Raw genomic sequence first — 14,378 nt, forward strand, 5'->3', positions numbered from 1 at the left:
TCTAACTTTATTGCTGGACTTTTAGCAAAATACAACCGTCTCACAAACTTTCTCATTTCAGTATGATGAACAGCCAGCATCCTAAAATGATGAAATACACTTTTACACACTTTTTTAGATAGACAAGCCAGAGAATGACCCTGCAAACCAGTATTCTCTCTCACTCTGCATGGATCTAGACTTTGAAGCACCTTAATCTTCTTTTTGACACTTTTTTTTACTATATTCTCTTAGAAACTCCCGAAATTTATCAATAGATTCCTGACGCACAGTGCAAATACTTCTACAATTCCAAGTGTACACTGGGGCTTTAGGACGTCTCCCCATAGCCTCATCCGCCATCACTTGTACCTCATCTCTTGGAACCATTTTCTCCTTCTCCATTATACAACCATTTTTCACTTCGTAAGCACGACCTCTGGTGTCAACTGCATGCAGCAAACTATTACTTTGAAAATAACTCTCTTCATTAAAAAAAGGTTCACTACTTGAACTATGCATCCATTCTCCTAAAAACACTTTACAAAAGTTTGTTCTTTTCACTTCTCTTTTCCTTTTGCTTTGTGATTTCAGTACATTGACCATTTTATCTAATGTACGCATCCTATTCAAAATTAAAATGAATAGTTTCCTTTTTAATTCTAATGCCTTAGCTGCAATGGCTTCAATTTCTTTTTTTCTCTTATAAAATTTAGCCTTTTCCTTATATTTCTTCACATCCTTTATCAAATTGGACATAACTCTTCTCTGAAACATTTTTCTACGTATCTCTTTAAACGCTGTTTTTCTGTTTAAATTAATCTTTATTGTTTCTGAATGTATATTTGCATTAACTAAATGCTCAATTTTTTCCTGTTCTTTCCTATTTAAAACATTCTTTCCAGTACAGACATTTTGTACATTTTTCCTTTTTTTGAAGATGTTCTTTAAAAAATCTTTTGTCTGCTTACCAGAAGACTTTCTTTTTTTCCCAACATGAGCATCTCCAACTAACTTAGGTCCTCCAGTTGTCTTCAAATATACATTTTTTTTCTGGTTTTTCCTTAGTCTGGATTTTGTAGGCATCTTAAATTTTGTTCACTGCTCTTCAGCAATACCTGAAAGAAACTAAAAAAAAATTCATTTATTTTCTTTAAATATATTACTATATTTTTTATGATCTTTTCAAATCTTAAAATACTAAGTACCCCTTTCCTACAAGTGAATATCACAATAACACCATCACAAATTAAATATCTAAAAACAATTCCTGTGTACACACAGAGTCATGTTTTCATATTAGTCAGAAAACGAAATTTCTTTGCCAATTTGAAAGCACACTTACTACTCTTTTGTTTGGCAAGTGATAAGTACTTTTACAATCTGACACATTTCTAATCCACTTTTCAGATTCTCAAAAAAGCACATGTCCAAACAACTTTTTCAGACCAGCAACATGTGTAACCTGGGTGACTGACTACACTCCAGCAAGGGCAACCAGCCTTAGTGATGCTGAATGTATTTGCATTACTGACTGCAACCTCAAACCCCACTCGGTTGTGAATACTGTGCATGATTCCACAGGATAAGCAGCTGGCTGTGTGCTAAGAGTCTGCTTCTGCACAAAAAAAATAGTTCCCCCTTTCCTACTTATGCAACTGTAAAATTACCAGAGCAATACGCAATAAATCTCTGCCTGTAATTCCTCTTTGCACACAGAGTCATGTTTTCATATTCGACAGAAAACGAAATTTCTTTGCCAATTTGAAAGCACACTTACTACTCTTTTGTTTGGCAAGTGATAAGTAGTTTTACAGACTGACACATTTCTAATCCACTTTTCAGATTCTCAAAAAAGCACATGTCCAAACAGCTTTTTCAGACCAGCAACATGTGTAACCTGGGTGACTGACTACACTCCAGCAAGGGCAACCAGCCTTAGTGATGCTGAATATATTTGCATTACTGACTGCAACCTCAAACCCCACTCGGTTGTGAATACTGTGCATGATTCCACAGGATAAGCAGCTGGCTGTGTGCTAAGAGTCTGCTTCTGCACAAAAAAAATAGTTCCCCCTTTCCTACTTATGCAACTGTAAAATTACCAGAGCAATACGCAATAAATCTCTGCCTGTAATTCCTCTTTGCACACAGAGTCATGTTTTCATATTAGACAGAAAACGAAATTTATTTGCCAATTTGAAAGCACACTTACTACTCTTTTGTTTGGCAAGTGATAAGTAGTTTTACAGTCTGACACATTTCTAATCCACTTTTCAGATTCTCAAAAAAGCACATGTCCAAACAGCTTTTTCAGACCAGCAACATGTGTAACCTGGGTGACTGACTACACTCCAGCAAGGGCAACCAGCCTTAGTGATGCTGAATGTATTTGCATTACTGACTGCAACCTCAAACCCCACTCGGTTGTGAATACTGTGCATGATTCCACAGGATAAGCAGCTGGCTGTGTGCTAAGAGTCTGCTTCTGCACAAAAAAAATAGTTCCCCCTTTCCTACTAATGCAACTGTAAAATTACCAGAGCAATACGCAATAAATCTCTGCCTGTAATTCCTCTTTGCACACAGAGTCATGTTTTCATATTAGTCAGAAAACGAAATTTCTTTGCCAATTGGAAAGCACACTTACTACTCTTTTTTTTGGCAAGTGATAAGTACTTTTACAATCTTTCACATTTCTAATCCACTTTTCAGATTCTCAAAAAAGCACATGTCCAAACAGCTTTTTCAGACCAGCAACATGTGTAACCTGGGTGACTGACTACACTCCAGCAAGGGCAACCAGCCTTAGTGATGTTGAATGTATTTGCATTACTGACTGCAACCTCAAACCCCACTCGGTTGTGAATACTGTGCATGATTCCACAGGATAAGCAGCTGGCTGTGTGCTAAGAGTCTGCTTCTGCAGAAAAATAGCTCCCCCTTTCCATCTAATGCAAATGTAAAATCACCAGAGCAATACCAAACAGCTTTCTGAGACCAGCAACATGTGTAAGCTAGGTGACTGACTACACTCCAGCAAGGGCAACCAGCCTTAGTGATGCTGAATGTATTTGCATTACTGACTGGAACCTCAAACCCTAAAAGTATTCCTTATGTATACCAGTACACCTTAATTTATGGTGAAAACATAGTCCATATTATTTTACATGTTCCTCACATTTAAATTTCTCCCAAAACACAAAATGATAAACACAACTTCAACAAAAGGAATTCCAATGCTATTATTCATTTCTTAATTTACCATATACATCCCCTCTCAAACTCTTAACTCACCTTTAAAATTAGTTACTTGTGATAGAAATGTGGCACTCAAACAGCAGATTATCAGAGCCAGGATCTCTGTTCTGTACACATCTCTCCTCTCAGCAGAACCAGATAATGGCAAAGTTTCCCTCTCTTTTTCCACACATATACATGTTAGGTTCAAATCTCAGTGCTTCCCCCTTTTTTCAAATGTATTCACACATTTCTATTGGTTGAAAACCAACCCTTTTCAAAAAGTACCCTTCCCCCAACTTGACTTCAGCCTAGTACCCTTCCCCCAACTTGACTTCTGCCTGCTACCATAGCAACAGCTCATGGAACACTGCTGTCTACAGTCAGGTCAGAAGTTTGCCACACAATGTTTCATTTCCAAAGAGCAGGAGTGCTTGACTTTTCAAACCTAACAGCAAATCCATACTAATGTCCTTTGGTAACACATTTTTCTGTACCAATACAAATCATGCTTCTATAAATTTACACACACAGCCTAGTTTTTAGTGTAGAATGGTATGAAACAGCCAATGAGTTCATTTTATTTAAAAAAAATATGTATGCCTCCATTTCCAAACTGTCTTTCATTTCTTTTTGCCATTCTTCTGAAAGACACCTCCTGAGTGCATCCAGATCTCCTTTGAAGATGTTCACAGTGTGGATTGTAGGTCACAGCTATGTCTTCTGGAGTGAAAAGTATGCAGAGAAAACAGGTATGGTGAGAGACCTTGCTTTGCCAAATGTAGACATTAAATGGATTGGTCAGAGAGGGTTAAAGTGGAACCAATTGATGCCATTGGTGAAATCCTTCATGCAAATCCAACACCCTGACCTCATAATAGTGCACTGTGGTGGCAATGACCTAGGCACTTTGACTGGGGTAGGTCTGGAAATGCTTATGAAGGAGACCTTTGCACAACTGTTTTCACTTTTCCCTAAAACTGCCTTTGTGTTTTCTAACATATGCCAAAGGCAAAAATGGAACTGGTCCAATCATTTTTGTCCACAGATTGACAAAGCAAGAAAGCACGTCAACAAATCTGTTTCTGCTTTCCCCCTGACTATGGTATGGGTTCCATTTACCACAACAACTTGCGTTACGACATGCAAGACATTTATAGAGGAGATGGTGTACACTTCACTGATGAAGGGAACAGAGTCTTCCTCTTGAACCTTAGACTCTGCATCGGTACTTACTTGTAGGTACCACTAAAAAATCACAATAAACACAACGGCTCTTTTTAGAGCCCCCTAATATCTAAACACTTAAATCTGCATTTAATTTCATTTTTTTTTTTTTTACCGTACGCGTACGGTGAGCTTACCGTACGCGTACCCCGCGATTTTTTTTAAAATTAATAAATGTTTTTTTTTTACTTTTCTGTCCTTCTTTGACCCCCTTTCAAATGTTAGGGGGTCTGTAACTCTCTTCCTTGCCCCCTTTTCAAGTTATCACCCTTTTTTTTCTGAGTGAAACACACAAAATGGCGGCCGCCGCTTCCTGGTTTCGACCGATTCGAATGTTTACTAAGATCTAACAGCCAGTCAGAATCGCGCTCGCGCACGTCACCGTACGCGTACGGTAAGCGCACCGTAAGCGCACCGTAAGCTGGCTCAGATATATATATTGATTTAAAGGCTATTTTCTCAGAATCTACTGAACAGATTTACACCAAACCTACAAAAGGCATTTCCTTGACCTGAGGACTACCTCTCTGCCAAATTTCAAGTAATTCTGTTCAGCCGTTCGGGCTGTAGCTTGGACTAAAGATCCTATGGAAAAATGCATGGGGAAAACGCGTTTTGGGACCCCCCTTTTATCTCAGCCCCCGCTCGACGAATCCCCCCGAGACTTTCAGGGTAGGAGCGGAGCGTAGCGCCCCATTAATTTCGCGAGGATTCGTCGACCGGCGCCAAAGTTATTCCAAATAGAATGTTGCGGTTTTCCTATGGAAACAGGGTCCTAACTATAACTACCTACTGGCGACCGCCAGTAGGTAATACATATATATAAATTTTTTTATAACATATTCTGATGTATTTTATAGTGGTACTGTTTCTAATCTACTTTGATGGTTTTTGTAACCGAATAAAGTATTGATTGATTGACATAAGTAAATTGTATGGCCTAACATGGCATTTTATTCCAGTTTAAAAATAAAGTTACTACTTTGTACTCTTGACTCGCTAAAAGGTAGTAATAGCAAACAGATATAGCTTACCCCAGGGTGCAGTAGAAGGATAGCGACTCAAATATATTATAGGTATTGTCAATTCTATGAATCTTCTAGAGAATATCAGCTTAATTTAGAGGGCAGTATGGAATGAAACCATCAAAATAAGTCCATGACTCACTGTTCACGCCATGTACATGTTTTGCTTCTGCTAAATCCACTTTACACCCTGGGCACAACCCAACTGGCAAGAGTGCAGCCCTTGGTCATACCACAGGCTGTAATCTTTTCCCCCTGGGAAAATGTTTAGAGTTCCCATGGATTGAAGTATTATCAGGTGGTCTCCCTGAACCAGTACTCCTGCTTTTGTGCTGCTACTTTTTCTTCTAACTCTATACAGTGTCATGAGATACATCTGGCTTGTTTCTTCTTTGTTGTGCATTCCTCAGAGATGTCTCCCTTGAGTTTGTTTCCAAGACTGGTTTGGCTTTCTACAGGCTTTCCTCATGGTAGGTGCTGCTGGCGATGTCATCACTTTCAGGCACGCCAACACACTGTCAGGCTCACCTGAGGTCTCTGCAGGGACAGGAAGCAGGAAGCAGATGACTGTTCCCCACGCCCCTCCACCACCAGTCCGCCCAACAATGTCAAAGCAGGACAAGTGAATAGGGAGGAAGAGGGGAGATAAGGGAAATGAGAAAGGAGGCAGGCCGGGCGCACACTCAGCACCCGGAGAGTCACCACTGAGATCCAAATGAAGTCCTGCAAACAAAAGGCGACGTTAGCAGACCAACAGCTAAACAGGCAAACCAGCAATGTCTCTGCAAATAACCTAGGATCTACCTGTAAGACTCCCCTCTTCCTTGGATGTTCAAACACATAGGAAACAATGTCTAAAACGATCAGTGTGAGGCTCCTACAAAGAAACAATAAAGTTTAGTACATATGTTCTAAAGCTCTAGCCATAAGTATAGAGAGTGTCTCTACTCTTCTTACCCTTTAAAAGGAGCGGTGACAGGGACTGTCAAATAACAGCAATTACTCTTTAGTTGTTAGCAGCACAACCATTAACATCCTCTCATGCGTTATCAAGAGGATAGTTCTCAGCACAATCCTATTGGAGTTCTCAGATATTTGTTAATGACTCCTTGTCATACAAAACGTTCCATATAACGAAGAACACAAAGGTAATGTGTTAGCTGCTGTATAACACACTATCAAACATAAAGGTTAGCCTAGCAGAACTTAGGGGGAGCAGTACTGTATAACGACAAAACATATAGGTAGGTGCAGATGCCACAACGTCTTTAGTGCAAGCCCCTAACTCCCACCCTAAGAGTCACACTTCAAAGAAAGACAACTGGTAAATGACGAAGGTCAGAAAAGCGGCCCGTTAGGAGGAACTGCAACGAAGCCCTTCAAAAGCGCGTGAGTGCGTTACCGCCTGCATAGGGTGTTTCGTTGTCCTGCGAAGAACCAGTCCGACAAGCGTAGAAGAACTCCAGGTCTGGACGCTCATTCAGGGAATTCAAAGACGAAGGTATCCGAAAGTCAGGTGTGACGCTGCTCTGCGAACGGACAGGCTCCGAATGCGGAAGAGAATACCCGGAAGTGACGTATTGCTTCAACCACTAGAACGCGAAGCGTCCTGCTGCCCAAAACGAGGTGTTTTATCCGGTGGGATGCGGAAGTAGAAATGCGGCGTCGATTCCCTCTCGGGCACAGGTATGACAGTATATCCCCCCTATGGAATCCCCCACTGGTTTGGGTTTCCAAGGATGCTTACGGTGGAACAGGCGTAGCAAACGGGGAGCGTTTACATGACCAACAGGTTCCCAAGTTCTGTCTGCTGGTCCATACCCTTTCCAATGAATGAGGTACTGCAGTTTTCCACGTACTCTCCTAGAGTCCAAGATAGCCCCCACTTCATACTCTTGTTCATTGTCAATGCTGAAAGGAGCTGGAAGGAGTGGTAATTCAGTACCCGGTACAACAGGTTTCAGCAGGGAGACATGGAATACTGGATGTATCTTCATGGTGTCAGGAAGCTGCAATCTCAAAGCCACCGGATTGATGATTTCAGTAACCTCATAAGGTCCAATATATCTTGGTGTGAATTTATTGGCCCCTTTAATTGGAACATGGCGTGAGGATAGCCAGACCTTATCTCCTACCCTGTATTCAGGACTGGGGCGACGATGCGCATCTGCACTCTCCTTATATGCTGCTTTAGCCCTTTCAATGTTTTCTATTGCTGTTTTATGTACCTCCTGTATGTGTGTGATAAACTCTTTGGCAGCAGGGACAGGGGCTGTAAGAGTAACATGCGTAGGTAAAAAGCGGGGATGGAAACCATAAGATGTAAAAAACGGAGAGAACTTGGTGGAGGTGTGGATGCTATTATTAATGGCGAACTCAGCAGCCCATAGGAAACAATCCCAATCAGCTGAGGTTTGTAACAGCTGACACCTTAAGTACTGTTCCAAACACTAGTTCATCCTCTCCGTCTGTCCGTCAGTCTGTGGATGATACCCCGAAGAACACCTCATGTCTATGTGTAACAGTTTTCCCAACCCTTTCCAAAATTTTGAAATGAACTGAGGTCCTCTATCTGTAACTAAAACAGAGGGCAATCCATGTAACCGAACCACATGCTGCACAACTAACTGTGCTAGTTCCTGGGACGTGGGAAGGTTTTTTAGAGGAATGAAGTGAGTTAACTTAGTCAGCATATCCACTACCACCCATATCACTGTATGCCCTTGTGCTGTTCTAGGGAGCTCTACTATAAAGTCCATTGATAGTGTGTGCCAGGGACTAGGTGGGGTTGGCATAGGTCGTAAAAGACCAGCTGGAGCTTGGTGCGAGCTCTTGCCTTGTGCACACACATGACACTGTTGAACATACACCTGCACGTCAGTTGCTAATGAGGGCCACCAAAAATAGCGGCGTACTAAATCAAGGGTCTTCTTATAGCCAGGGTGCCCTGCCAGGATGTGCATGTGACACCAATTCAAAGCTTGTTCTTGTAATTCAGCGGTAGGGATGGCAAGCTTTCCTTGTATATGCAACAAACCGTCAATTCTTGTCCCTTGATATTGTTGCTCCCATTCATGTAACTCATCTAAGCCTTGAGTTTCTCGCACTTTCAGTATATACTCTTCTTCTAGCGTCAAAGCCCCTATAATGCGATCTGCAGTAATGATAGGAGGTGGTTCAAGGTTTGGTTCGACTGTATCAAACCCTAAGCGGGATAATGCATCCGCTTTCCCGTGTTTTCTTCCAGGCTGAAATTGGATGACAAAGTCATATTCACTAAAGAACGATGTCCATCGTAACTGTCGTGTGGACAAAGCTCGTGCAGATTTCAGAAACAATAAATTCCTATGATCTGTGAGAACTGTAACTTTATGGAGGGTTCCTAATAGATATTGTCTCCATTCTTCAAAAGCTCGTTTTATGGCTAAGAGCTCCCTATCCCCTACGGAATAGTTCTGTTCTGCTGCAGACAGCTTGTGGGAAAAGAAGGGAACAGGATGTAAATAGCCAGTGGAAACATCCCTTTGGGACAAAATGCCTCCGATAGCAGTCTGAGATGCATCCGTTTCCACTAAAAAAGGACGAGAAGGGTCTGGATGTTTCAAGATGGGAGCTGCCGTAAAGGCTTGCTTTAGAGTGTCAAAGGCGGCTTCCGCTGCAGGGGACCATTGGAATTCCACGTCTTTCTTCAATAGTTTGGTAATAGGCGAGGCCAATTCAGAAAATTTGTCAATAAATCGCCTATAGAAATTGGCGAACCCCAAAAACGTCTGGACATCCTTCACTGTTTTGGGGGATGGCCATTGTGTTATTGCTTCTACTTTCTGTGGGTCCATACAGACCCCTGTAGGAGTGAGAATGAAACCCAAAAAGGCCACCCTGGAGGAATGGAATTCGCATTTATCCAGTTTAGCAAACAACTGGTGATCTCGGAGTCTTTGTAATACTGACTATACATGACCTATGTGTTCCTCCACAGAAGAAGAATACACCAGGATATCATCTATGTACGCAACGACGTAGATGTCTAGCATGTCTCTCAATACCTCATTTATGAAGTATTGGAACGCGGCTGGGGCATTACAAAGTCCGAAGGGCATAACCAAGTATTCATACAGCCCAAACTTAGTGCGGAAAGCTGTTTTCCACTCGTCTCCTTGTTGGACTCGCACTAAGTGGTATGCCCCTCGTAAGTCCAGCTTTGTAAAAATCTTGGCGTTTTTTACCTGATCCAGCAATGATGGAATCAACGGTAAAGGATACCGGTTTTTAATGGTATTGGTGTTCAAATTGCGATAGTCAATACAGCATCTGAGGCCTCCCTCTCGTTTGGGGATGAAAAAGAGAGGAGAGGATGCTGGTGACCGGGAAGGACGGATAAAGCCTATGCGGAGCATGGTGTTTAGTCTAAATATCGAGTTTTAAATTTCGACCTACAAGTATATCGAGTTGTTAATATCGTAGGTAAAGAATATCGAAGTCAAGAATATCGATGGACAGAATATCGACCCCAAGGTAAGTATTATCGAAGTTAATAATATCGAAGTCATTAATATAGATGTAAGTAATATCGTAATCAAAAATTTCGATGTCAATAATATCGATATTTTATTAGTGTAATATATTTTAATATGTATTTTATTTGTATGTTAAAGATTATTGTAATGTATTTTAATACATTTAAAAATAAATGTTTAGAGATTAATAATTATTTAAAATATAATTTAGCGTTTTAGTATCAGAGCGGGTTGTGGGATTATAGGGGAATAGGGTGGGAAGTAATTTAATTATAATTAATTAATTAATATGTATTGTTTAATTGGTATTTATGATTAATTAATTGTTAATTAATTACTAATTGTAAATTAAATATATTAATTGATTAATTAATTGTTAATTCATTATTAATTGTAAATTAATTTTATTAATTGGTTAATTATATAAGTTATAATTAGTTTAATATTAATATTAATTTATTGGTATTGTTAATTAATTAATTGTTGATTACTAATTAATTGATTTATTTTTATTAAGTGATTAATTGATGATTAAATTAATTATGTGAATTTTTATGTGTAGTGGGTTGTGGGTTTATAGGGGAATAGGGTGGGATGTAATTAAATTCAAATAATTACTGATAATTTTTATTTATTTGTAATTAATAATAATTAATTGTTAATTAATTATTAATTGGTAATTAATTGTTATTAGTACGTTAAATATAGTAAATATAAATAATTTATTATTTCATGTTATTTGTTGTTATTGCTAATTAATGTATTGTTAATTAATAATTAATTTGTGAAAAATTGTAATTTGGTAGTTAATATGTATAAATTAGTAAATAATAAGTATATTAATTATAAAGAATGTATTATTAATTGTAAATAATAGATAAACTGATATTTAAATGTATTGTGTATTTTGTATGTGTAGTGTGTTGTGTGTTAAAGGGGGAATAGTGTGGGTTGTAATTTAAAGTTATTTATATAAATATTTATTTTAAATAATTGGTATTTATTAATAAATATTTTGTAAATTAATTATTAATATGCAATTTTTTTATAACTAATTATTTAATTGGTTATTATGTTTATAGAATTCCTATGCTATCCAGTGCTTTCCCAACTGTTTTACTATCTGGAGTAGGAATAGTAATTTTTACCCCTACGCTATCCAGCGCTTTTCCTACTGTTGCACTCTCTGGAGTTGGAATAGTAATTTTTACCCCTACGCTATCCAGCGCTTTCCCTACTGTTTCACTTACTGGAGTGGGAATAGTAATTTGTACCCCTACGCTATCCAGCGTTTTCACTACTGTTGCACTCTCTGGAGTGGGAATAGTAATTTTTACCCCTACGCTATCCAACGCTTTCCCTACTGTTGCACTCTTTGGAGTTGGAATAGTAATTTTTACCCCTACGCTATCCAGCGCTTTCCCTACTGTTTCACTTACTGGAGTGGGAATAGTAATTTGTACCCCTACGCTATCCAACGCTTTCCCTACTGTTGCACTCTCTGGAGTTGGAATAGTAATTTTTACCCCTACGCTATCCAGCGCTTTTCCTACTGTTGCACTCTCTGGAGTTGGAATAGTCATTTTTACCCCTACGCTATCCAGCGCTTTCCCTACTGTTTCACTTACTGGAGTGGGAATAGTAATTTTTACCCCTACGCTATCCAGCGCTTTCCCTACTGTTTCACTTACTGGAGTGGGAATAGTAATTTGTACCCCTACGCTATCCAGCGTTTTCACTACTGTTGCACTCTCTGGAGTGGGAATAGTAATTTTTACCCCTACGCTATCCAACGCTTTCCCTACTGTTGGACTCACTGGAGTGGGAATAGTAATTTTTACTCCTACGCTATCCAACGTTTTCCCTACTATTGCACTCTCTGGAGTTGGAATAGTAATTTTTTTCCCTACGCTATCCAACACTTTCCCTACTGTTGCACTCTCTGGAGTGGGAATAGTAATTTTTACCCTTACGCTATCCAACGCTTTCCCTACTATTGCACTCTCTGGAGTTGGAATAGTAATTTTTACCCCTACGCTATCCAACGCTTTCCCTACTGTTGCACTCTTTGGAGTTGGAATAGTAATTTTTACCCCTACGCTATCCAGCGCTTTCCCTACTGTTTCACTTACTGGAGTGGGAATAGTAATTTGTACCCCTACGCTATCCAGCGTTTTCACTGCTGTTGCATTCTCTGGTGTGGGAATAGTAATTTTTACCCCTCTGCTATGCAATGTTTTCTCTACTGTTGCACTCATTGGAGTGGGAATAGTAATTTTTACTCCTAAGCTATCCAGCGTTTTCACTACTGTTGCACTCTCTGGAGTGGGAATAGTAATTTTTACCCCTACGCTATCCAACGCTTTCCCTACTGTTGGACTCACTGGAGTGGGAATAGTAATTTTTACCACTATGCTATCCAGTGGTTTCCCTACTGTTGCATTCTCTGTAGTTGGAATAGTATTTTTTTTCCCTACGCTATCCAACACTTTCCCTACTGTTGCGCTCTCTGGAATGGGAATAGTAATTTTTACCCTTACGCTATCCAACGCTTTCCCTACTATTGCACTCTCTGGAGTTGGGATAGTAATTTTTACCCCTACGCTATCCAACGCTTTCCCTACTGTTGCACTCTTTGGAGTTGGAATAGTAATTTTTACCCCTACGCTATCCAACGTTTTCCCTACTGTTGCACTCTCTGGAGTGGGAATAGTAATTTTTACCTTTACGCTATCCAACACTTTCCCTACTATTGCACTCTCTGGAGTTGGAATAGTAATTTTAACCCTACGCTATCCAACGCTTTCCCTACTGTTGCACTCTTTGGAGTTGGAATAGTAATTTTTACCCCTACGCTATCCTACATTTTCCTTACTCTTGTTTTTGTTGGAGTTGGACTAGTAGTTTTATTGTGTCTGATATTTAATATGTTTTGTATTATTTTTGCTATTGTAATATATCATTAATAATAAAAATTATTCACATAAAAAATATTGATTATTATTTGCTATATGTAATTATTAAATATTTATTAATGTTATTGTTTTATGTGTATAGATGTATTGGTAATTTTTAAAAACATTTAATAATTTATACGTTACAGAAATTATTATTAAAATTAATTATTAAGTAAGTATATATATTATATATTATATGTATATGTTTAATTAAAGTTGTATTAAATTATATATATATTAATTATACATTTTAAATATTATACAATATATTTAATTATGTTTATTTAATTTCTAAGTATAATTTGGTTTATTTTACATATATTTTTAAAGTAAAAGAAAAACGATATTTTTAATAACGATATTTTTGACATCGATATTTAATTTTCGATATTTTTGTACTTACCATGTTGTAGATAGGATGTCGATATTCTTGACATCGATATTTTTGTTGCGATATATTTGTAGGTCGATTTTCTGTCTGTCAAAATTATGCCATACAACCGCGGAGCATCTCATCTAAATATTCGCGCAGGTAAAGGTTCACCTTTTCTGTTAGCGCATAGATACGACTACATGGTATTTGAGCCCCTGGTATTAGGTCTATTCTGCAGTCGTAGGGACGATGTGGTGGTAGTGCTGTGGCTTTTTGCTTATCAAACACGTCCTTCCAGTCCGCATAACAGGAAGGGAGTTCAGGCTCAATGGTTGAACAAGAACGTAACAAAGGAGCTGCGAGTTTAAACAGTTTAAGGCAATGTGTATCACAAAACTGTGAGGTAAAGGAAATAGTCCTCTTACTCCAATCAACTGTGGGGTTATGTTGTGTTAACCAAGAGACCCCCAACACCACAGGAAACTGGGGAGATGTAATCAAATCAAAAGTAAGAGTTTCTGAATGTGTCTCATTTATACACATGTCGACAGGAATGGTGGTATGTGTGACAGGACCTGATTTAATAAGACTACCAGCTATGGTTCGTACTTCTTCTATAACTGCTTTAGCTTTACTAGGAATACATGTCTTGGCGGCCCACTGGATATCCATAAAATTTCCTGTAGCACCGGAATCAACCATAGCGTGAACCTTGACCTGGTGGCCTCCCCACTCCATCAAGGCCTCTACATGAAAATGGGAGAGCATGGTACAAGAGGATTCTACAACTACAGGTTGGGAGACTATTAAACCTGAAACGCCCGAAATTCTTGTCCCCCTAGAACCCAGGCTCTCTAGTTTCCCTGCTCCTTTGCTTTCTTGGGTTTAACTGAACAATCTCTCAAAAAATGCCCCTGTTTACCACAATATAGGCATAATTTCTGGTCACGACGTCTTTGTCTTTCCTCATTACTGAGAGGACCTCTCAAACTCCCGATCTGCATGGGTTCTACCTCTGAAGCAGACTACTCGGTCTCAGTGCGTTTCTCCCGATAGGTCA

The sequence above is a fragment of the Triturus cristatus genome, chromosome 1_1 (assembly GCF_964204655.1).
Source record: "Triturus cristatus chromosome 1_1, aTriCri1.1, whole genome shotgun sequence".
In the NCBI taxonomy this organism is placed as follows: Eukaryota; Metazoa; Chordata; class Amphibia; order Caudata; family Salamandridae; genus Triturus; species Triturus cristatus.